Here is a 25,255-nt window from a genome sequence, read left to right as displayed (position 1 = left end):
AGATATTACTTGAGAAATTGGGAGAACAAGTTTTCCCCAACCCCTCAATATGGTGCTCGTGTCTGGAGTTGAAATAATATTCAAATACAGAGCAAAGACCCCAAGGTGCTGATGCTAGCTTTTTTTTGGGGGGGGGGGGCGGTGAGGGGGGAGGAAGGGAATAAATAAAACCACTAGGTGGGTTTTCATAGATTTCAAGATCAGAGGGAACGACCACTGTGACCATCCAGTATGATCTCTGTTACAACACAGGCCCTAGAACTTCCCTGTAATAACTCTAGTACAAACAGGAAAATCTTTTAGAAAAAGGTCCAATCTTGATTTAAAAAAAAGTTGATTTAAAAAAAAGTTGATTTAAAAAAAAGTTGATTTAAAAAAGTTGATTTAAAAAAAAGTTACCAGAGATGGAGAGACCTTGGGTAAGTTGCTCCTACTGTTGATTACTTAAAATGTTATGCATATTTCCAGTTTGAATTTCTCAAGCTTCTACTTCTATACCTTTGTCTGCTAGACTGGAGAGCTCATTATTAAATATCCGTCCCCCACCTAGGTATTTACAGATTTACCAGGTCACCCCTTTAACCTTCTCTTTGTTAAGCAAAACAGACTGAGCTCCTTGAGTGTCACTATATTTAAAGTAATGTTTTCTAATTTTTTCAGTATTCGCATGGCTCTTCTCCCTGTCCAATTTATCAACATCCTCCTTGAACTGTGGATGCCAGAACTAGGTACTTCATTCCAGCAGTGGTCTCACCGGTGCCAAATACAAAGGTAAAATCATCTCCCCACTCCTAATTTGAGATTCCCCTCTTTATATCTTCAAGGATCACATTAGGCCTTTTTGCCACAGCATTGTACTGGGAGAGAGCATGTTCAGCTGATCATAACCTGCAAATCTTTTTTCAGTCACAGCTTCCCAGGATAGTTCCCCATTCTGTGACTATAGAATATCTTTGTTCTTGGATGTGAACATTTTTTCTTTAGCCATATTAAAATGCATATTGTTGGTTTGCACCAAGCTTACCAAGAGATCCTAACAGCAAAGGGGACTGGTCACTGATACAGCACAATTTATCACACCCCTAGTTTCTGTGTCACCTGTAAACTATCTGTGATTATTTTTTTCTTCAGGTTATTGATACAAATCTTTGATAGCACAGAGCCAGGAACCCATCCCTGCTAGAAACACAGCCGGAGAAGACTCAGAATCATAGGGAGTTCTGGGAAGGAGAGGAATAGAAGAGTTTTGGCTTAGGAAAAAAACAAAACAAAAAAAACCACAACAGTGGATCCAGTTTAGCTTCAGGATCAATAAACATCAAAGCAAGCTGACTGAGGAGGAAGCAGATGAGAGGCTCCATGGTTAGAAGGACAAGTAATGTACTGCAGAAGGACACTGGACAACGTTAGAAAACTGACCCTAGCCCAAAGAAAGCTCAGGAGTGATGAGGAAACTGAAACAGGGAAATGTGTGTAGAGTTTCGTTTTGCATAGACCGTCATAGTTCTTGTGCAGTTAAATAAAGACCAATAATGGCTAGGAATCCTGTGCAAAGTCTGTGTATAAGTTGTGTTAAACCTATCACTTGTCCTTGAAGAGTTTATTTGTGGACTCAGAATGCCCACATGACTAGAGTTCTGAAAGAGAGTGTGTTTAAGCTATTGGGGAGGGGAGAGTAAGCAGGGACTAGGCAGTTAGATCTTGGGGTCTCAACTGTCAAGAATGGGTGCTAGACAGAAGACCTGCATCCTGAAAGTATGGCCAGGGACCCCAAGATAAGGTCTACACGTGGACTCTGTTCAGCCTCTAGAAGCTTAAAACACATGGGATCTAGCGGTTGGTTCCCTCACAGCAATCTGAAGAGTCCCCAAGAGACAGAGTTCAACTACATATGAAGGCATCTGTCACAGATATTTCAGTATGCCTTTGCTCTTCCCCACACTAGTTTTTTGCTTCTTTACTATTTTGGCATTCAATTCAGATTTATTCAAATCATAGGGTATTTAAATACTCTATAGAGGTACTTATCTAGCCCAATATGTTTAAAATAGAGAGATCACTATCAACGGTTCATTCTTGAAGAAACTGTCCAAATTAATGCCTTTTGGGCACAGTTCATTTTGTAACTAAATGTTTCAGCTAGGTTATTCAAGACTTTCAATTCTTTATACTTTTGCATGATGCCACTTAAAACTACAGACTTGTCAGTCTTGAAGGTTAAACTAACAATCTGAGACAAAAGCTTAATCCTAGAGCCTAATTCTACCAACACTTATGCATGCAAGTAGTTCCACTGTTTCTATTGAAGTTATTTACGTGCATATGTGGTATCAGGTACTGAGTGTATTTTACTCTACTTGGTGCTGCTAAATACTGTATAAACATTTATGGTATGGTGGAGTGGTATGAACAGTTGGAGCAGAGTGAATGAGAACAAATTGGAATTATTTCTAAAAGGGTTCATGTATTTAGTCTACTTATCTACTGAGTCTGAGGCTTATTCTTAATTGCTTTTGAAAACATAGGCTAACCTGATAAGAGAAACATATGGCTAAATGGTTAATAGGTTAAGTACAGCATAATCATTTGGAAGAGCATCACAAGTTGACATACCAAGAATTAGCTACTAACAGTTGACTCAAGTTTACAAATGAAAAGCCATTTGTTTTTATACATCTTGTACCATAAAAAACAAGTATTCTGGCCTTCAGACCATTTTGTAATAAGACATTAAAACCCTAATTGAGACTTACAGCTGCTCCTCACCACTACACAATAAAGCGCACACACCACCAGCCATATCAAAATCTAGCTCCCAAGCAAACCCTCACCACTTTCCTGAACTACAGACCAGCCACTGTTAGGTCCTCTCCACAAACACCTGGAAATATAGCAATTGCAAACTCTGATCACTGGGTTCATCTAGTCCAGTATCCTGTTCTTTAGAGTGGTCAGTACCAAAGCTTTGTATAGGCATTGTGAAAAATTTCAGTTGACTGTTATGGAATAACCTATCTGTACATAACCCAAGTTTCTTCCTAACCCCTATATCAGTGTCCTCAGACCATAAGCCAGTCTCTACTGAGGTTTTCGTCCCTCTAAACTAGTGGCTCTCAACCATTCTAGACTACTGTATCCCTTTCAGGAGTCTGATTTGTCTTGCATACCATCAACTCACTTAAAAACTACTTGCTTATAAAAATCAGACATAAAAACCACAAGTGTCACAGCATACCATTACTGAAAAATTGCTTACTGTCTCATCTGTACCATATAATTATAAAATAAATCAACAGAATAAAAATATTGTATTTACATTTCAGTGTTAGTATGTAAAACAGAATAAACAAGGCATTGTCTGTACGAAATTTTAGTTTGCACTGACTTCACCAGTGCTTTTTAACTAGCTTGTTGTAAAACTAGGCAAATATCTAGACGAGTTGATGTACCCCCCTAGAACAGGGGTGGGCAAACTTTCTGGCCCAAGGGCCACACTGGGGTTACAAAATTGTATGGAGAGCCGGGTAAGGAAGGCCGTGCCTCCCCAAAAAGCCTGGCCCCCACCCCTATCCAACCCCTCCCACTTCCCGCCCCCATCAAAAACCCCCACCCATCCAACCCCCCCTGCTCCTTGTTCCCTAACTGCCCCCTCCCAGGACCCCAGCCCCAACTGCCCCTGGAACCCCACCCCTATCCACACCCCTGCCCCTTGACAGGCCCCCAAGGACCCCACTCCTATCCAATCCCCCCGGTTCCCCCTCCCCGATCAACATCCCTGCCCCTGACAGCCTCTCCCCCTGCCCCCCAGACTCCCACGCTTATCCAACCCTCTTCCGGTCCCCCATCCCCTGACTGCCCTCCAGAAACTTCACCCCATCCAACCGCCCCCTGCCCCCATGTCCCCTGTCTGCCCCCTGGAACCCTCCACCCCTTATCCAACCCCCCTTACCATGCCACTCAGAGCAGCATGTCTGGCAGCTGCGCTGCCCGGCCGGACCCAAACACGCTGCCGTGCTGCTTGTCAGGAGCACGCAACCCCGCCACCCAGAGCGCTGCCCGCACAGCAGTACGGCTGCGGGGCAGGAGGGACAGCAGGAAAGGGGCCAGGGGCTAGCCTCCCCGGCTGGGAGCTCAAGGGCCAGGCAGGACAGTCCCACCTCTGCCCTAGAAGACCTCTCCATACTCCACGGGTACACGTACCCCTGGTTGAGAACAACTGCTCTAAACTATTTTTTAAAACACCTAATTTAACTGATGGCATTGCTGTTGATAAACGTCATTCTTCTCTTGCATTCTACCAAGATGCTGGTCTCAATCTGGTGGCAGCAAGTTCTACAAGTTTTGTATTAAAAAATGTTTCTGTGTATTAGGTTAAAATTAGCTGCCTTTCCATTTTACTACATCCCCTTCTTCTTGCTTTTTTTTTTTTGCCTTCATACAAGTACCTACTTAAGCCACAGATCCCCCTCTGAAATAAATACCATTTTACAGCACAAAAATTGAGGTAGAGAAATTAGATTACCACAGTGAGTGTGGGCAGAATTAGGAAACAGAATCCAGGACTCCTTATCTTTTCCTTTATGATCAGCATATCATCTTAACATGTGTTTTGTCACCAAATTTGGCATTTATAACCTCTACATCTGGCCACAGACAAGGAGGACTCGAAAACATAAGATTTTTAGATTATATTTCCCTGGTAGTTAAAACTGTAGATTCTTCATGGCTCATAAAAGAATGCTACTAGGACTAACTAGGAATATAGGTGGTCTCTAGTGATAAGCAGCACTGATATTGTGCCAATAATATCAGACCACATTTTATACCCATGCACAGGATCATTTTTCCCAATTCCTTGTTCAATGTTAGTAAATGAACTATGACTAACAGGTTGTAGTGTGAATTTATAAAGGAAAAAAAGACAATACAAATCAATTTGAAATTACCCCAGAAATACATTCTTATCCTGCTTTAATCAAAATGTCTGTTTTTTAGAAATCTTTGAGAAAACATTTCTAACTCACCTTGATGAGTCCATTAAACTATTTGGATTTTATCCTCAATGTACAACTTTTATTTAATTTATATGAACAAAGTTTCTGCCCATAGCTGAAGCTGGTTATATCAGACTATTCTCCACACTCCTTTCAGGTCTGTTGCTGCCTTTTGAAAATGCAAATCAGATTGAGACCCCATGGAAATGCAAATCCCATTCAAATCCCATTTGAGGCAGCTGTCAGCTATTACAGGGACAGGAAAACCACACAAGGCTGCCAAGGGACAGAGATTCTCTGTAACCCAGCACCAGTCAGTAAAAAAAACAGGAAGCTACATCCTGGGCTCTGCTTTACTCCCAACACAAACAATCTGAAAATTTCAACCTGACTCCTATACACTTCCCCTTCCTTAACTCCCTCCCTCTGAGGCTCTCAAAAGATAACCAGCAAACAAAACCTAGTAGACCCCCAAAGAAAATTAAAGAGGGAGGGAAGAGCAGATTCTAAAATATTTCCGGGGCAATATCTTCATGAAAAGCTCAGTTGCAATAATATTCACTGCAGGGAAGAGGGAGAATTGTGACATTTTGCTGCTACTTGGGGGGTTAGAACAGCATAGGCAGTGACCTGCATGTTTATCACTTAAGCTGGCATCGATGGTTCCGGGAGCTTTTTACCCATAATCTGACAAAATGTTACACATTAAGGTCACTGTTTAAACTAAGTCATATTTAACCCATCAGGTTAACTAAACTACTCAAGGTCATGTTAAAATACTTTTATAGTTAGCTAATAGATACAAGCTCAAGGTTCAGACTAACAAAAGCAACCAGGTTCTTATTAATTTCATTTAGCAGCTACTTGGCAGAGCTCTGATCAGCAGCTGAGTTGCAGGAGTTCTATCTGCAGTTTCTGGAAGGGAGCAGTGCATCTGTTTTCACAGCTACAAGGGCTTAACTCATTTTAGACCAAAAACTGACTCTGTATGACATCACGTTGTGCTCTCTCCCACCACCCCTTCAACCTCCCCGTGCTTCACTGGCTTTTTCGAGCTCTGTGGAAAGAAATCTGCAGCCCAAGCCCATTCACAGGCTCTTAGAAACTACACAAAGTTTGGTAAAATAACTTATCTGAAGTAACACTTCTTTGAAAACATAATGAAAGACTACCCCAAGTTTCACCTCCCTTAAAAAACTACTTGCTTACAAAATTAGACAAAACACAAGGGTGTCACAGCATACTATTACTGAAAGAGTGCTTTCTGTCTCATTTGTACCATGAATTAGAAAAATTAATTGGAATATAAATATTGTACTTACATTTCAGCATATAGTAGTATACAGAGCAGTATAAACAAGTCACTGTCTGTATGAAATTTTAGTTTGTACTGACTTCGCTGGTGCTTTTTATGTAGCCTGTTGTAAAACTAGGCAAATATCTAGATGAGTTGATGTACTCCCCTAGAAAAGCAGTTCTCAAACAGGGGTCCGGGGCCCCCTAGGGGGCTGCGAGCAGGATTCTAAGCAAGGCTGGCATTAGACTCACTGGGGCCCAGGGCAGAAAGCCGAAGCCTTGCAGGGCTGAAGCCGGGGGGCCCTGAGCCCCGCCCCCTGGGGCTGAAGCCAAAGCCTGAGCCACTTAGCTTCGTGGGGCCCCAGGCAATTGCCCTGCTTGCTACCCCCTTAACGACAGCCCTGGCTTTTATAGGCACAGGTGGGCCAAGGAGTTTTTATAGCATTTTGGAGAGGCCTCATAAAGAAAAAGGTTGAGAACCCCTGCCCTGGAAGACCTCTGCATACCCCCATGGGTACGCATATCCCTGGTTGAGAACCACTGCAGAAGTTACCCAACATTTAACCTCTCTCAAAGCAAGTGTCAGCCATATGGAGAAACACCTGCACCAGTCTACATTTGCACTGTGGGAGGAAAGAGGGGCTGGGGGAGTGGAAAGCGTGCAAGGCAAAGGAAGTAGATATTCTACACAGAGCTGGTAACACCACCTATTACTATATTTGCTTAACACTCCTCACAATAAGATACTGTTTTCAATTGCTTATAACTTTACAAACTAACTCTTCAGGCTGAACTTTTCCACTTCATGTATCTACCTCAGGCTGTTTTTTTTTCTTTTTTGAACGCTTTAGTCAAAATAATTCAAGCATTTCTGAGAACAAGGCTAATGAAAACAACTTTTTACATGTTAAAAAAATTTCTTTGGATCTTTTCTTTGGAAAACTCTCTCATCATGCTTTGGAATAGGGAACTGAAATTAGGAATGGGGTGACCCATGTGTTAGGGATGCACCTTTTGCCACTGCCATGAAAATCCAGCCAAATTTCATCAATTTGGAAGCCTTTTTAAAAAAAAATGGCGGTTCACACACACTCAATGGACATTTGCTGGAATATAACAGTTAAGATCTCTGAAGACTGCATCCTCCGTGAGCATGCACCATCCCCACAAGAGTATCTACACATGACCGGACGGCACATACACCAAACCCACAGAGCATACTCCATTCCCTCATAGCTCCAGCAAATGACAAAACTGCACAGACGCCATGCCCACAGACTGACTGATTATGCTCCCTCCAGCTTCGCACTACAAGCACTCAATAGCTGCTCTTGGCTGGGCACTAGAGCTGACAGCAGAGAGTCTGTTTCTCCTATGCTCTCTCTGACCACCCCAACCCAGGCAGTGTGAAGGAGAAAGCCATTAGATTCCAGTGTATGGGGAGCAGGGCAGGAGTAGGTTGGGACAAGGAGCTGACAGTAAACTAGGTCTGGAAGCCAGGGAAGGAAAGTGATGCAACACAGGGAGCTGGTGGGTGGAGAGGACTGAGAATAGATGCAGAGCCAGAGGGAGAGGAAAGGGGAGACAGATCTGACAATGATCCAGGGTGCAGTGAGTGAACTATGACTGGCTGGGTAAAGAGACTGGGACAAGGAGCTGGGGCATGCAAAAACACAGATAAGATGAGAAGTCTGGAAAGGGAGATTGGAAGCTAGTGGGGACGAGGAATGCAAGCATGCAGGAAACATCAGGAGGCAGGGGAGTGAACTGGGAATGGCTGGACAAGAAGAATAAGACAGGGAATATGGAGAGGTGAACCTAAGACTTACTAAGCAAGGAGACTGGAACTGGAAACAGAAGGCTAAAGAGCGGAGACTAGGACAAGGAGCCAGTAGTGGGATAGAGATAGGACTGGGATGGGGCAGACCTGGTCAAGCTTGGGGAAATGGACAGAAAAATGTATCCACTAGGGCATGCTCCCTTCCAGAATTTGGAATAGAACTCTGGATTTTCAAGTCTTTACCACACCTCTGCTGTCAGCAAACATCTATAAAAACTACAGTCAAGGTGTCCCATTCCTCTCTAGTGCGGGTCCACGAAGAAGCTAATTAACCATGTGGATACCAGTATGATACCACAAGAAGGAATCTGTGCCCCGCCCCCCTTTGCTTTTTTAACATCATAGGAAAGTACATAAAAATACATTAAAAGAACATTATTAAGGTTGCAAAGGCCTCAACTTCACAGGAGGCTGTTGTCTGTTTCGTTTGTTGCAACAGCTAGAAGACAGAGTGAATGAAGCATGGGACTACTGGAAGAGAAAGGATAATCACATGGTTAAAGTAGTTGAATGCTGTCCACAGAATTGGATTCTATCCCTGCCTTTTGCCACTAAGTTCCTCCATGTTGCTAGCAGGGATCTGGAGCAATCAAATTTTTGAATTGCTCCACTCCAGCTCCGCTCCAGCACCAATAGTGACTGCTCCAGCTCTGCTCTGACTCTGCTCCGCGCTCCAACTCAAATTAATTTGACTAAATAAAAAAGTGCATACTGTAATTTTGAAAAAAAAAACATTTTTATTCAGAGACTTTTAAAACAATTTAAATATCAACAATGATACAAACTAGAATTCATAATTCATTCTGTAAAAAATTATTGCAGCAATCAAGTTGTCTTTCATAGCCGGTCACAAATCATTTACAACTAACTTTAAAGCCGAAAACAGTCGCTCTACATTAGCTTGAGTTGTTGGCATGCTCGAAGCAATTCTACAGGCAGCCTGAATGCGGTGTCAGCAGCTGTGACTGGCCTCAAAAACAGACTACTTTTAGCCTACCAATATACTCCATCGTCTCACAATCTTCCCGAAAGTTTCTCTCGAATAATGCTTCATTACAATTACGAATCTCAGAAACTCATCAGCGTCTTTCTTGTTTATCCAATTCCTTTTCGAAGGAGTCATCTTCTGAAGAATTGGTGCTTGAATTATCTCCATTTTCCTGTGATGGTTGAAGACGTCTCAGGGATGGACCTTGAACAAGTTCAGAGTGGAGACGGAAGTTTGAGAACAGCCTCTTATTTCTGAAGGATGTGAACTTTCTGAAACCGCAAATTCGATTGTTGATGACTCCTTTTGTTGTGTTTCATTTTCTTCAACCTCTTTCGCCAAGTTCAAATGTAGCAATAGATTTTGGTTTTGAGTCGTCGCGCAATATCAAGGAGCCCTTCCTTTGCCTTTGGTATTTTCCTTGAGGTAGGAAGAATCCAATACCGTGGGTCAACAAACTCCAGCAAGGAAATGAATTGTCAAAAAGCTTCTCTTCATGTTTCTGCATGGAGGAAAGAATTCCTTCTGCAATTTGTCCATTTTCTTGCAAGAATTTTGACAGTTTTCACCATTCCTTCATTATAACTCCTGGGGTTACATCGACAACTTGAAGATTCATTGTTGTTTGGTTTGGGTTTGCCAAGAGGTCTCACAAGTTCTTCACTTCATCCCATTCAGCTTTTGTTAACTTGAATTCTCTTGTGCCAGCAGCAGCCACTTGTTCACAGTAAGACTCTGAAACGAGAAGCTGATCAATCATCGCAAACGTTGAACCCCAGCAAGTCACAGTATCCAATGATTGATTTACCCCATGTAGATCAAGCAAACGCTTTAAATACTTGGGACTCGTAGTTTGACAACGACTTGTCGAATTTTTGCCAGAAATTACTCCGCATGTTCTTTGTTCAGTCCATCCCAGATTCACACTCTTCAGTTGGCAATGCCACACCTCATCAGTTGGACTTCTGAGTCATCCTCATGAAGCCATGTTGGAAGTATGAGGCTAGGTCATTAACCCATTGCACAGAATCATCCATGTTGAGTCCGATTACATCCATTCCTTTAGTTCCTTCATCAGGCAAAACAGCTTCAGTTCTGTCCACATCTCTGTTCTCAGAGGTAGAAATGGTTTCATTGTCCTCGCTGAAATTTGACGGCACATGTCATAAATAAAATAAATAAATTAATGGAGATATCCTATCTCCTAGAACTGGAAGGGACTTTGAAAGGTCATCGAGTCCAGCCCCCTGCCTTCAATAGCAGGACCAAGTACTGATTTTGCCCCAGATCCTTAAGTGGCCCCCTCAAAGATTGAACTCACAATCCTGGGTTTAGCAGGCCAATGCTCAAACCACTGAGCTATCCCTCCCCCCTACATCATGTTTGCTGCATTGTCAATGCAGATGCTCAGCACTTGCATTTCACAGATCCCAAATTTTTCTAAAATAGCTTTTACTTGACTTTTCATGTACAAAGAATTGTGACGCCCTTCAGTGTCAATTATGTCCAAGGTTTTTACCACAGCTTTATCTTTTCCTTCTTCATAGTACTGAGCACTGATTGCAAGGAAATTTTTGTTTCCACGGGTTGCCGCATCCATTTTTGCTCCAAAGCTTTCTCGAGCTCTTCACAACGAGGCTCAGCTGTGCTGACAACTAAATGACAAACTGCATCATGCCCTGTCAAAACACCAAGCTGCCGACCCATTTCACCTGCAATTTTTTTGAATCCTTTGTTCTTTAGCCTGAATGTAGTGAGCGGTGTTGAACTCAAACAAATCATTTCCATCAGCCCTTCACGGAAAGTATTGGCATCCATGGTGACTGTAACCTTGGAGGACTTCAAATATGAATCAAGTTTTGTTTGCTCAATTTTGGGTTTCTTTTCAGATGAAGGTCCACAAAAAAAATCTTTTCTCCAGGAGTTTTCAAAGAGCCAGATGAATGTCGTTTAGCCACGTCAGCTTTCTGTTTTGCCTCATCTTCCTGGTCCTTTTTTGTAACCAGAGCCACATAGTTTTCAGGATGGTTATGTTTTACATGCCACCAAAGGCTGAAACTTTTCACGGCACTTGCTTCATTTGTCTTGAAGCTACGTGGTTTGAGCTTGCCATTGACTTCCTTTTCCACCTTGCATGTTGACGATTTCTTCTTTGCTTTTCAAATTCAAAAGCAAAGACGTCATTGACATCCTTTCCCGTAAATCAGCTATCTCGTGGGGGGCAGATTTGATTTTTTTGTTGAAGCCATGGCCAAATCTTCTTGTGCTGCTACCACATCCAAATGTTTCTTATGATCTTCGAAAAGGAATGAACAAAAGCATTATATTTTTTATAACATACCTGCTTGTGATATCTTAACCACTTAAAGTACTTCAAATTTATTTTGGATTTTCTGGACAAAAATGACTGCATTTTCTTTTTACACAAAATTATTATTAAAGTATATTTTAATATTTTAACATGTTTCTGGCAGTTTTAACAAAGTATTAATATACATAATTAATATACATTTTTATTTATAAATTGCAAGTTAGTTTTTCTTATGAAATTGTGCAGTAAAAATATTAGAAATATTTTCCAAGTTTTTAATTAATCTCTCAAAAACGCTTTAATATAGATATATCAATGAAATTTGGTATGTGCCATAGCATTAATATGTGCTATCGCTGTTCTACAACATTAATTGTTGGTAACTAATGAGGCTACACATTACAAGGTTGAAAATAAATTTTAATGGGAAAGCGGATTCAAATTGCAAGCACAGTCCTTTTAGTAGAGAGAGCAAATTTTTGAAAATATGTTTTTGCTTCATCAGCCTGAATAGATTATACAAGATACAAGATAGAACCTGTTATTTGAATCCTCTTTCCCGTTAAAGTTTATTTCCAATGTTCTATCATACAACATCATTCAAATAAAATTATTTAAAACTACAGGCATCGTGAACTGGGGAGGGGGGGGGGGGACTGGGCCAATTTTATTTAATATTTTTTAAATCTTCAACTATTTAACAGATACGACCCTGGAATATGATGCTAAAACATGCATTAAAATGGTACACTTAATTTATTTTGTATAATTAACCGTTTCAGAGAAAACTGTTTAAAAATTGTAATCTGCTTAGATGCTTAAAATAATACAATTTTACTTATTACTTATTTTTCAACTTTCAAACCATACATTTTAAATAAATAACCACCAAAAATTATTAACTTATTATGGAACATAATATTACCGCTCAGAGCCAGGGGCAGTCGACGACAAGCCTTTCTTGAAATATGAAATAAAAATGATCAACTGCCAGTTCAGGACACCTATGGTTTAAATAATTTTGGATAATGTAATATGGTAGCACATACTAACACTAAGACAGAGACATAATTTCATTACTTTATATTAATATCTCAAAAACACTTTAATCAGAAATTAACTTTTCATCACCTCATTGAAGAGACTGTAGAATTTTAGGACACGTGTTCACAGAAATGTTTTTTTCTTAAAATGACCTTAGGATTCACCCCCAAAGTTGCGTTGGACATTTTCCAATGGCTCTGGATATATCATAAAAATCACTCCTAATTTATGCAAAAAATGTTTACTGTATATTTATATGCCTGCTGCACGCGACTTTTTCAGTAAATTTAAAATGACAAACAATGCTACCAAAAGACTGTTGAACAGATGACATATAAAATAAGTTCGCCAGAGTGATACGGGAACATGTGCAAAAATGAACAAATGTACTGGTAACAGGAGTCCGTGTGAGAAATGAGCTTAAGTGGTTAATATCTCTTGTGTATCTTAATATATCGGTCATAACTATAAAGGGAAGGGTAAGAACCCTCTAGTATACAATACTATAAAATCCTTCCTGGCCAGAGGCACCAAAGTCCTTTTACCTGTAAAGGGTTAAGAAGCTCAGGTAACCCGGCTGACACCTGACCCAAAGGACCAATAAGAGGACAAGATACTTTCAAATCTTGTGGGGGAGGGGGCTTTTGTTTGTGCTTTTTGTTTTTGGTGGTGTTCGCTCTTGGGACTAAGAGGGAGGACCGGACATCAATCCATGTTCTCCAAATCTTTCTGAAAAAGTCTCTCATATTTCAAACTTGTAAGTAACAGCCAGGCAAGGCCTATTAGTTCATCTTTGTTTTCTCAACTTGTCAACATTCCCTTTGCTAGAGGGACGTTTATCCCTGTTTTGTTGTAACTTTGAAACTAAGCCTAGAGGGGGTTCCTCTGGGCTCTTTAAATCCGATTACCTTGTAAAGTTATTTTCCACCTTGATTTTACAGAAATGATTTTTACATTTTCTTTTTAATAAGCTCCTTCTTTTAAGAACCTGACTGATTTTTCCATTGTCCAAAGACCCAGGGGGTTGGGTCTTTGATCACTTTGTAACAAGCTGGTTAGGATATTATTCTCAAGCCTCCCCAGGAAAGGGGTTGTAAGAGCTTGGGGGAGATATTTTGAGGGAAGAGGAACTCCAAGTGGTCCTTTCCCTGTTTCTTGTTAAATCACTTAACCTAAGCTGGTAGAAATAAGCTTAAGGGGCTTTCATGTGGGTCCCCATATCTGTACCCTAGAGTTCAGAGTGGGGAAGGAACCCTGACAATATCAATAAACAATTTTTTTTTCAATATACCCGTTTGTGATATCTTAAATGTTGCGTCTTGCATCACACTCTTCCGTAATCGTAACACTCAGCGTGTTTCATTGATCAATCCTCACAAAAGAAGTATCAACACATACTGATGTAACTAATCTACGCGAGTATGTACTCGCCTAACCTTGGCACAGGGTTGGGAGCAGTCTACAGTGTTGCCAGATGTCTGATAATTATCTGATTCTTTAATAAAACATATCTCCAAAAAACTTTGTAATTTTCTATCTGTACATTAAATCTTGATTTCAGGCGAAGTGAGAATAACTGTGACATATTACGTAAAGTGGTAAAGTAGATGTTAATATCAATTGTTATACAATCTGAAACTTTTTGGCACCTTTAGGACTTTCTTGCTAAATATCATTCATTTTGGATTGAAAATGAAAAAAAACAACTGGAGCAGTCTAGATTTTTCCATCCTCCGGCTCCGTTCCAGCTCCGGGCAAAAACCTGCAGCTCCACTGCTCCACACTCCAGCTCCGGGCTCTGCTCCAAAGCCCTGGTTGCTAGGCAATCACTTAAACCAAACTTTTCACAGATGGTCACTAATTGTGTGTTCATTTTCTGGGTATCCAACTTAAGACCCTAAGGTCTGACTTCAGTAGCACTGAGCAGTCATAGTAACAATTGCAAATATGCAGTAAATAAGGTCACACATCGAACAATCAAGATAATCCATTCAGGGAACACTTCCCATCCCATGCACTGAATAAGACCAGGGTCTCTCTTATAAAATTTATGTGGGCACCTAAAACTGTGTAATAATAAATATGCGCAAGGGGGCTGAATTACAGTTGCAATTGACACGTGAATCCTCTCATTCCCTGACTTCTGAGGGCCCGACTTTGCAACCTGAATGTTCTTCTAGGATAGTCACTGGTTACACTGGCTGTTCTCAGTGGTGGCAGATGACAGAACAAGAAGCAATGATCTCAAGTTGCAGTGAGGGAGGTCTAGGTTGGATATTAGGAAACACTTTCACTAGGAAGGTGGTGATGCACTGGAATGGGTCACCTAGGGAGGTGGTGGACGTTGGCAGCGAGTTATATGGGCCCGTGGGGCCCATGCTCCACCAATATTCATGAAGGTGGGCCCAGCTCCATCATGCTTTGGGGGGGCCCCACGCTATGGGGCGCTCTCACCTCAGGGGCATCTCCCTGCAGCCCCAGAGTCCCTGCGTGCTGTGGAGAGGCCCCAGCGCTGACCCGGCTCCCAGCCCATTGGCCGAGAACCCCGACCAATGGGAGCTGCAGGGGGCGGTGCCAGAGCTGCCTGGCCACGCCTCCACAGCAGGGAAGGGGAGAGAGCTGCAGGCAGAGACACTCCCCCACCCCCAAGGAGTCTGTCACTCTCAGAGACATACAGAGACAGTCGGGGAGTTGCGGGGACAGAAAGATGGAGGCGGGGGGCAAGGAGCAGCGATGGGCACCCCAGGGCTAGCATAAAATACACAGTACAGAGGGGGCTATAGCAACACACACACACACACACCCCCCACAGAGCAGACCCGGGCTGCAGCTGGCTCCATCCATCACTCCCCCCCGCCCCACAGAGACCCACACAACCCTCTGTCCCCCCAAGAGACCCCCAACGGCCCCTGTGCCCATCACCCCTCTCCAGAGAGCCCCCCATTTGTGTCAGACAACCTCCCCTCCACCTCTGCTCCAGAGCTCCCTACAATCTCCCCCTTTGCCTCTCCCCTCCCCAGCCCATTGGCCAGGAGGCTCCCAGTCTATTGGCCACCATGGCCAATGGGAGCTGCACCTGAGGCAGGGCACCTGCTTGCAGATGCAGACCTGCCTGGCTGTGCCTCCACAGTACGGGGAGGGAAAGCCACAGGCACACCAATTCTCTGGATATTTAATTTCACTGAGGCAAGTAATTCAATCTACTCTTCCTTTCCAGACAGTTTGCGGCTTTTCCTGTAAGAAAACTTACAAGTTCTTTGCAAAGAAGTCCATTTATAGTTTTTTCACTTGAGAAGTATATTTTCTGGTTGTTCATAAGCTCATTTATTTTGTTAACTTGGTTTCATAGGCAATTTTAAAAGTCACTTGAATTGTACCTGGTTTTTTCCATTGGTCCAAAAACACATGGAAGATGTGCAGATTTTTATTTCTGTGGGCCAAACCATCCTGTGTAGAAATGTAAATGTCAGAGCTAGAAAAGCTCTGCAAGGGTAAGTGTCCCTTCAGGAAATTGTCCTCAAGTTATTCATTCTTCTGGGCATTCCACTCTATTGTTTCCTCCTATAGTGATCGGTGTTTCCACCCACAGGGGAGAGGCAGAAGACTGGATCAACCCTGCAGTGACTCTGCCTCTACTCTTGTTCTCTGTCTGCTCCCTCTACCAGCCCCTTTGTCTCCCTAGGATTGCCCCTACCATTACTCTCTCTGGGTCTTTTTTCTCTGGAGCTTCTCATGAAGTAAAATCTATCATGAAAGGTTCTTATCTCTATAATGTATTTAATTTTGATGTATTTATTACATGTTAATTAATGCACTATGGGAGTCCCCTTCAGCCCTCTGTATAAATTGATCCTCTTCTTTCCATATGTTTTGCCCATGGGGTTTTCTGCAGCCCTAGGACAGCCAACAATAACCTCTGTGCCTTTGCAATGGGGTGAGGAAAGGGGACCATGGGTTCCCTATTTATGTGATTTGCAAGAAATGTTATAATTACTCAAGGTACCAGATGTGTTTAAATGATATAAGTGCCTTGTAAAATCTCAAAGCAAGCTCATTTTCATATCTCATTAATCGCATATACAGTATACACACTTTTCATTAATTACATAAGTTGAATTTATTATTATTGTTATTATTAGCTAAGTTACTGTTGTTTTTTTTCAGCGTGGCAAAGCTTGTGCTATTTTATGGGTTGAATGATTGAATGACATAATACCCCCCCATCCCCAGTGTCTGTCACTAAGTCCGGTAATTTTGTCAAGTGTTCATCGCACAACATGGTGGTGTCTACCCCTGCCTAGTGCTTCAGGGGGTCACAGGGTCCAGGGCAGCCTGGAGAGTTAGCCAGGGGCCTGGCGCTGGCAGCAGCGAGTGACCTGGCCCCAGCCCACTCCTCACCAGCTCAGGGCATTGCTCAGGGGCGGGGGCTTCAGGGAAGAGATGGAGTGGGAGGTGACGTAGGAAGAGGAGGGACGGAGTAGAGTTGCTCGCTGCTGTCGGCGCCAGGCACCCTTCTAATCCCCAAGGCCACCCTGGACCCCGCATCCCCCTGAAGCACGGGGGTCCCCAAAGCACAGGGCCCAGGGCGGTTGCCCCAGTCTGTCCTATGGATGGGACGGATCCACTTGGGCACCACCAAAAATTATACAAACCTGCGCCCATGGTGGTAGAATCTCCATAGTTAGAGGTTTTTAAGGCCCGGCTTGACAAAGCCCTGGCTGGGATGATTTAGTTGGCGTTGGTCCTGCTTTGAGCAGGGGGTTGGACTAGATCCCTCCTGAGGTCCCTTCCAACCCTGACAGTCTGTGATGCTACACACACCAAACTCAGTCTACTGCAGAGTCTAGCAGGTTCAGCCACCGCCACACATCAGCCTCCGCAGAGGGAAGGGCGGAGAAGGACAGAAAGGACGGTCAGCTCCGACCCCCACCCGGGGAAGGGGGGGGCTCCGTGTGCCCAGCTCCGGCCTCTCTGGGGAAGGGCACCACCCAAACCCGCCCCAGTCCGGGGAAGCTAACGGGGGCCGCCGACACCAGCCCTCGGGGAAGAGCAGCAGCGCGCTGGCGGCAGTGACGGCACCGGGCAGCCCCCGGGACCCTCCCGCCACCAGGCCGCGGGCGGGGAACGCCGGCATCTGCCAGTGCTCGCCCGCGCGCTCCCTCCCCCGGACTCTCCCGCTTACCTGGCCCGGCCCGCGACGGGGCTTTCGGCTCCGGCTCCGCTCGCCGAGTTCAAATTCGGCTCCAGTTCCAGGCTTACCCCACAAAACTCGCGATAACTAACTCCACCCCTCCCATAGTCTTCTTAGCGCATCAACGCGCATGCGTCCACCAACCCTTCCCCCCTTCCCCGCCCGGCGTGCGCTCTCCACGAGGTAGGTGCGTGTACGCATGCGTAGAAGAGAGCGGTCGGCCGACCGTTTTCCCACTGCGCATGTGCGAAGCACATAATTGACATGAGCCAGCCAGCCACTCCTGAGCCCGCGCCAAGCGAAGCGGCTGTCCCCGGTGGAGCAGGCAGGTTGGGGGAGCACGGCGCACTGACCCCTTAGTGTGCCCAGGGGAGAGCAGTGTGCAGCGGTGCACTACAGCGGCCCCACCTCCCTGAAACTGCGCCCAGGTGGCTACCATGAAATAGATTTTGTCCCGTTCATTCCCTCTGCTGCGCTCTGATCCTGCTTAAGCTCAATGCGGTGTTGAACACAGCAAATGGTTCAGACTAGACGGGTGTGGATCGCAGCGTGCACCAAAGTGCCACACTATAATTCTCTCACATGGACACTGCAGTCCTGAAGTTCGTACTTCATATTAAGGTAGTCCTGTTTGAAGAGGACAGTGTGAATGTGAACTAGGAACTCTTGTCAAGTATCAGAGGGGTAGCCGTGTTAGTCTGGTTCTGTAGAAGCAGCAAAGAATCCTGTGGCACCTTATAGACTGACAGAAGTGGGTATTCACCCACAAAAGCTCATGCTGCAAAACGTCTGTTAGTCTATAAGGTGCCACAGGATTCTTTGCTGCTTCTAGGAACTCTTGTTCATGCTTGCAACATCCATTCACCAGGAGACTTACAGCATCACACAGCAGTCTGTAGCCCCATGGTCCAAACTGCAGGACTACGTAAACTTGCTAAAGTTTTAGTTTTGAAACTGACAAGAGCCATGGGTCAAGTCTCATTGAAAGTTACCAGGAAGTAGGCTAAGTGTTTAAGTAACTGTAGCCATGTGGCCCCATCACAGCTACCCTGGTGGTCTCATGGCAGCCCTACCTGTAGTCCCTCACCTCAATTTCCCTTCTTAGATCCCCAAACAAACTCAACACGTTTTTTTCCAGTCACTCACAAGAGCCCTGCTTAGGGTCTCATTTATTAAGTTCTAAACAAAACGCAAGTCTTCCCTCCACCTGCATACTGGTCAGAGTCCCTCCTGTCATAACAGGCTACTCCCAGCCCTTCTTAGCTGGAGTATTTCCCCTGGCCTCAGGGTCTTCCTAACAGGGGTCTCTCATTCGCTGCTGTCTCACTCCAACACCCTAAGCTGCCCCCTTAATAGAACCACCTTCTGCTCTTTAAAGGAAATAGCCTGATTCCCCTGCAGTAGGGCTCATACATTACTCCTAGGGAAATTCTGCACCACTGCGCATATGCAGAATTTATGTCCCCTGCAGATTTATTTGCTTCCCACCAGAAAAATGACTTTCTGGTAGAGAACCAAAGGGAAGCTACAAGTGTGGTCATGTGGCCCTCCCCAGCAGTATGTTTCAGGTGCCCAGGGCAGCCAGCAGAGAGATAAATCACTGTGGGGCAGGAAGTGGGACTGGGGAAGACCCAGCTGGTGGCTCCTATCCTGCACCAGGCTCAGCTGCTAGTCACGGGTGGACTGGGGAGGACAGGTCTTCCTTGTTTTTTGTCTCCTGGCTGCAGGAAGCTCTGCAAACTCCACACACACAGACACTTCCTGCACATATCACTCCCCAGCTGCATGGGGAGGGATCCCTGTACAGAGAACTGTACCCGCCATCTGCCTAGCCCCCGTGCAGCCAGACGCCCTCATGCCCAGATCCTCCTGCTGAGCCTCACTCCCCCGCACTCAGAAGCCCCCTAATGAGCCCCACTTCCCCTGTACTACCCCACCAAGCCCCAACCAGCTTCACCCGGATCCCCACCTCATTGAGGCCCCCTCCCCCAGCATCTGGATCCCCCACTAAGTTCTCCACACCCAGATACCTGCTGAACTCTGTCCCCCCATACCCAGACCCCCCCCCCCCCCGCTGAGCCCCAACCACCTTCACCTGGACTCCCCTGCAGAGTTCCATTACCGTTACAACCAGAACTCTCCCCATGATAAGCCCCACAACACACCACACAGACCCTTCTCAACCCACACCTAGATCCCCCCACACTTGGATCCTGCTTTGCGGAGCTTGCATGCCCACATGGAGGGGCAGGGCCCTGGGGTGTTTCTGGGGCAGGCCTGTGCTACCACTGCCATGCTGGAGCCTCCACATTTATTTGACAAATACAATTTGCAAAATTTTAAAACACTGTGTGCAGAATTGTGTGTGTGTGTGTGTGCGCGCGCGTGCGCTCAGAATGCCCTCAGAAGTATCATACTGTTATCAGACTTGGCTTGCCCCCAGGATCTCCAGCCCAAGGACAAGCCATCCTATTACAGTCATTTTGGAAAATGATACTTCTTTTCCTAAGTTTCTCTGGCACTTTTGGAAATATCATCAAAAACAAAAATTTTGGGAATGACAAGGTGTGACAGTGCTGCCCGTGGGAGCCAGCTGAGGTCACTTAAAGTGAACTGCAAACAAAACGGGGCAGACAAACCCCAGAAGCTGGTGGTTATTCCAATACTTAGATTTAGCAAGCCAGCACAAAACAGCTTTTAATAGTACCTCACTGGTTACTTAGAAGTTCAAACACTGCAGTTCCCTTAAAGTGCCCAGCCTCAGGCCTCTGTCCAGACACACACGTCAGATATGATCATCATATCTCATCATATAAAAGAAAGGTTCTTCCAATCCCAAAGGATCAGTCACGGACCCAGGTCCAATTATAACTCAGATCTTACCCAAAATATACGCTTAGAGTCAATTCTTATTAACTAAGCTAAAATTTATTTAAAAAGAAAAGAGAGAGAGAGAGTTGGTTAAAAGATCAATATACATACAGACTTGAATTCAATTCTTGAGGTTCAGATAAGCTTGTAGTTGCCAAAAGTCCTTTTAGAAATAGTCCATAGGTTATAGTCCTGGGGATCTTAATCCTTATGGCTTGAAACCCAAAACAGATCTGAGATGAAGCAGGATTCTGTCCCAGGGTTCTTATACATTTCCATCAGCCTTTTGGCCTGAGAGAACAATAGGCTTAACTTTTCTTCTCCCAAACATCCTGGCAATTAGCACAGGGTAATTTATCCATTAAACAGTTCAGATACAGGTTACCACAACCTTCAAAGAGACATATAGACAATAATACTATTTCACTCAAGTATCTTCCTAAATGTTAATATTCCTTTTTTGATCTTTGAATCAAAGCTATAGCAATAGACAAGACTGTTTGCTTACATCCCAAGACCTGAGCAAACACCTACCCTTCTACCTCTAACAATGCAGACTTGCATTTCAAAGCTCTATTCATTTACATATTTTTCTAACCAGTCTCTAAAGTTCAGCCATGGGTCAGGTCAGTCTGTGAGGTAATGAACTCTTCTGGCCCTGTCACCTTTCAATGAGATATTATATTACATTCATAACATCACACAAGGAAAAGGGTTTTGGCATTTTAAAGGAGAGGGCAACAGAAATTCTCGTGTGTGCCATGTTCAGAATCAGGATTGGTTGAAGTACAAAGATAGCTGTGCATCGAAGAGAGTGGAAGAGGAGTCTCTCATATCACAGCACTGGTGACTAGAAAGGTTAGAGAGCAGCAGACATTCAATAGACCACTTTTTGCATCCCCCACAAAAATACAAGAATAAAAGAACCCTAATATCTGGAAGTATCTTAGCATAATTTCTGGCTTGACGAAATATGCATATTGATGTAAAGTGTCTTGCAATACTGTGAATGCCAGACTGTAAATGGACACTAGTCTGTTATTTGTGACCAACTGGACAAAAAATAAATTCGGCAGCCTTAAGATGCAAAGCCACAAAGCAATTTGGAAAGCATTATTAGCACATGGTTAGAAATGGTAGGGAGAGTGCCAGTAAAAAGCCAAAACAAGGTGTTAAATTTTACTCTACTAAAGCAAAGGTTTTAGTAGAAATTGCATTAACAAGTTAAATTTAGACTATTCTAGAGAGGCAGGGTGGACAGGTTAATTAAAATGGGAGCTAAGAGCCAAAAAATTCTCTGTTCTAATCCTGTTCTGCCATGTTCACTGTATAAGCAATTGCTCTTAATGCCCATTGCTCAACTTCCTTGTCATAAAACAGGGGTAACAGTTCCTTACTTATCTATCAGATGAATTATAAATATTTGCCAATATTAGTACATCTTGGAAAATACAAAGTACTTTGCAAAGGCTAAGTATTATTTTAATAGCCCATTAGAGTAACTGTGCACTAAATATGTTTTATGTTTTAACAAAACACATTTAGTGCACTGTTTCGCTAATGTAACTGAGGCAAAACGGTAGCATGTATTTTAGAAAAAGTCATTCTAAGATTACGTAAAGCCAGTCTGCTGCCTTAGATATCCATTAAAGACATGAGTCAGAAAATTTAAGCGGCTGGAAAATCTCCAAACAATCTTCTCTATTGCTCATATCATTTGTGTATACTCAAGACAAATGAAGGAATAATTTGTACCAAGTATAAAGTGACCAGACAATTTTTAGATGTAAAATATTTCCCTATTAGCCACCTCAGAATTGGTTTTCCTTACTAGAGCATTTTAAGACACTAACTTGGGTACTTCAGACTTGCATTTCCCAACAAAATTGTGTTCCCTAAAAGTTATAAGGAAGGCGATAGATAGAATAATCTACTTTTCTACAGAGAAAAGGAAATAAAAGCATTGATCCAGTAGCACACTTCATGGAAGTAAATTGTAGATGTGTAGACCACTGTATCAATTGCTGTTAAGTCTTTGGAAGAATGTGGGATTTGCAGTGTGGAGAATGACCATCTATGGAAATTTATAAAATTTTCCACTACTGCGAATGGTGAAAATGTTATGACTGAAAGAAACATTGAGATTCTATCACTATTAGACCTCACCATACTAGGAAGCTTCTATAGGGGAAAAATGTTTGTGATCTTGTTTTATTGTTCTAGTGTAACAATTTTAATTACTTTGTGAAATGTGTAATTATTGTGAAGGAGTGTAATAAAGTGAAGGGAAAATGCAGGAAACGCTAATTGCCTCAGAACTTCTTGTGTACAATGGCCTTTATGGACTGATCAAACATTTTGGTCTGAATAATTTCTTCTTGCTAGATATCTTAGTGACTGACATTTCAGTGAATGAGGTTTAAAGTGTTTATTTTTCAATGCAAATTTCATTTTCATCTCTTGTAGCCTACATGTATAGCTGTATTAGTATCTTGGGTTTTGCTAATCATTCCCCCTCCACCGCCCTATCTGATCCCTATAATTGCTACCTTTTTCTATGGTACCACATCTAGAAATACAGTTGCTACTCTGATCTTTTGTATCTTCCTTGGGAAGTGCCTATTACATTTAAGTATATTTTGTGTATTCATTTTTCAATTTATGTATATTTCAGTTAACTGTGGCTTCTGACTTTATCAACACATGCCCTTAACACATCCCTTACTGTGATAAAATATGCCCTTAACACATCCCTTGTACAGAATGTAAACACAAGCTTTTGTCTTGTCCTTTCAGTGTTAGCCATGCCAGTACATAAATGTTCCTTAACAGCAATTACGGAAAGTGGGTGGATTTGTTTCCTTTATCTAGGTAATTGAAAACTAAGACAGCTTTTGTGTAATCTCTACCTGGCAATAGCTCAATCAGCCTTGACATTGCTAGTAACATATGGCTAGACCAAATTATTTTAGCACTTCTCTGAGATAACATCCTCTAAATTAAGTGGAGAGTAGGCAAATTTGTTATAAGCTGTTTTCCCAGAAGTAGGTAATTGGTAGCTATTTTGAGTACCGTGGCACAGCTGAGAAAGCAAGTGAAGTGTGGGCAGCGGGGGCATCGTTTACCCTGCAGCATTAGTTTCCTCTGTGCTTGCCCTTTCTTTCAGTCCTATGTAATGAAGGGTTAGTGTTTTTTAAACACAAATTTAAAATCTTGTCATTTCACCCCACATTGAAACCTCAGATGATATCCTGATCCCACTGAAGTCAGTGGGAAAATTTACATTTATTTCTGTGGGGTGAGGATTTCATCCCTTTTATTTACATGTTTCTTAAATTGGCGTGAAACCAGCAAGAGAGTTCTTCTTGCATGAGGCATTTATAGTTTTGGTTTTAAATTAGATCCAGTCCATGGATTCAATCTTTTCAGCATGGTTTAATAGTAAAAAAGGAGACAGGTATTAATGCTGCTGGAATCTGAAAGAGACCACATGCTTACATGCCACAGCTTGAAAGCCAGCAATATCTTGTTTTTAATCCCAGATGAACTAACTAGTGACTCTGACTTCACACAAGTCACTTGATGTCATTGTATATCAGTCATCCCCTATAAAAACAGGACCTGTTAGGAAAAACTGAGATGCAGTACCTGTTGTTCAGAGTACATTAGTAGATGTGTTTCCTGAAATGTAAATTAGTTCTTTTGATGTGTAATGGCATTAAAAAGGCACCCATGTACTACTATGAGCACCTTTGATAGTATATAAACCTAAACAAAGACTAAAACAACATCAAATCTCCAGAATAACTGCAGTTCCTTGTGAAGTAAAATGCAATAGGTTGTTCCTTCACCTCCAAAGCTCCTTCCTTCATACCCTTACTTACACCATGTGCACTCTTAGCATCAGCCCTCTTCAGAAAGTCCAGGAAACAAGATGGGCCTTGTAGCCTACTCTGAAGGTCAACAACCCCAGATTATTTCAATCCAGGGGCAGAAGTTTCACCTAAAAGGCTGCCCCTCCCCCCGGAAGATCTTCTACCCCATCATTCTCTCTTAAATTAAGGGGACTCAATCTAGTATCTATATTAACCAAAAGTTTTTGAATGAAGTAGAATTAGTACATTACAGGAGACAAAAATATTACCTTCTCTAACTTCACATGGCAGCATCAGGTCTGCAACAGTAGCAAATGTTTCAAGGATGGTTTGAGAATCCCTGTAATGGACAATTTTGTGGAATAACTCAATTCAGGAAACATTCTTCCTACTCTTAAACTGATAGTGTTGTATTTGTACCCTGAAGGACAGTATATATATATATATATATATATATATATATATATATATATATATAATATAATATGTATATAATATATATGATATATATATTATATCATATATATATAACAACACTGGGGTGTTATAAGATTATTAATTTTATTAATTCTGAAAAAATCCGTTGCCTTAATATCTTATTTTCTGCCCTCTTGTTGTATTAGGAGTAGGGCTGGTGATTTATCACAGTTAACTTACGCAATTAAAAAAAGTAATTGTGATTAATCACACTGTTAAACAATAGAATACCAATTGGAATTTATTAAATATTTTGGATGCTTTTCTACATTTTCATATATATTGATTTGTATTCTGTGTAGTAATAGAAAGTGTACAGTGTTCACTTTATATTTTTGTATTACAAATATTTGCATTGTAGAAATGAT

The 25,255-nt window shown here is 42.7% G+C and overlaps 1 protein-coding gene across 2 annotated transcripts in view; it reads right to left on the bottom strand.

The window, feature by feature from the left end:
• SPDL1 (spindle apparatus coiled-coil protein 1) overlaps positions 1-17,803 on the bottom strand; it is a 54,673-nt gene extending 36,870 nt beyond the window's left edge. For both annotated transcript variants that reach the window (XM_039486008.1, XM_039486007.1), the window contains exon 1: positions 17,656-17,803. The gene's annotated coding sequence lies outside the window, so the exon portion shown is untranslated. The remainder of the gene's footprint in view (positions 1-17,655) is intronic.
• Positions 17,804-25,255: the final 7,452 nt, after the last annotated feature.

This window comes from Mauremys reevesii, linkage group 8 (assembly GCF_016161935.1).
Source record: "Mauremys reevesii isolate NIE-2019 linkage group 8, ASM1616193v1, whole genome shotgun sequence".
Taxonomy (NCBI): domain Eukaryota; kingdom Metazoa; phylum Chordata; order Testudines; family Geoemydidae; genus Mauremys; species Mauremys reevesii.
Note: the sequence above shows the minus strand (reverse complement) of the source record. Positions and strands in the feature narration are given on the sequence as shown.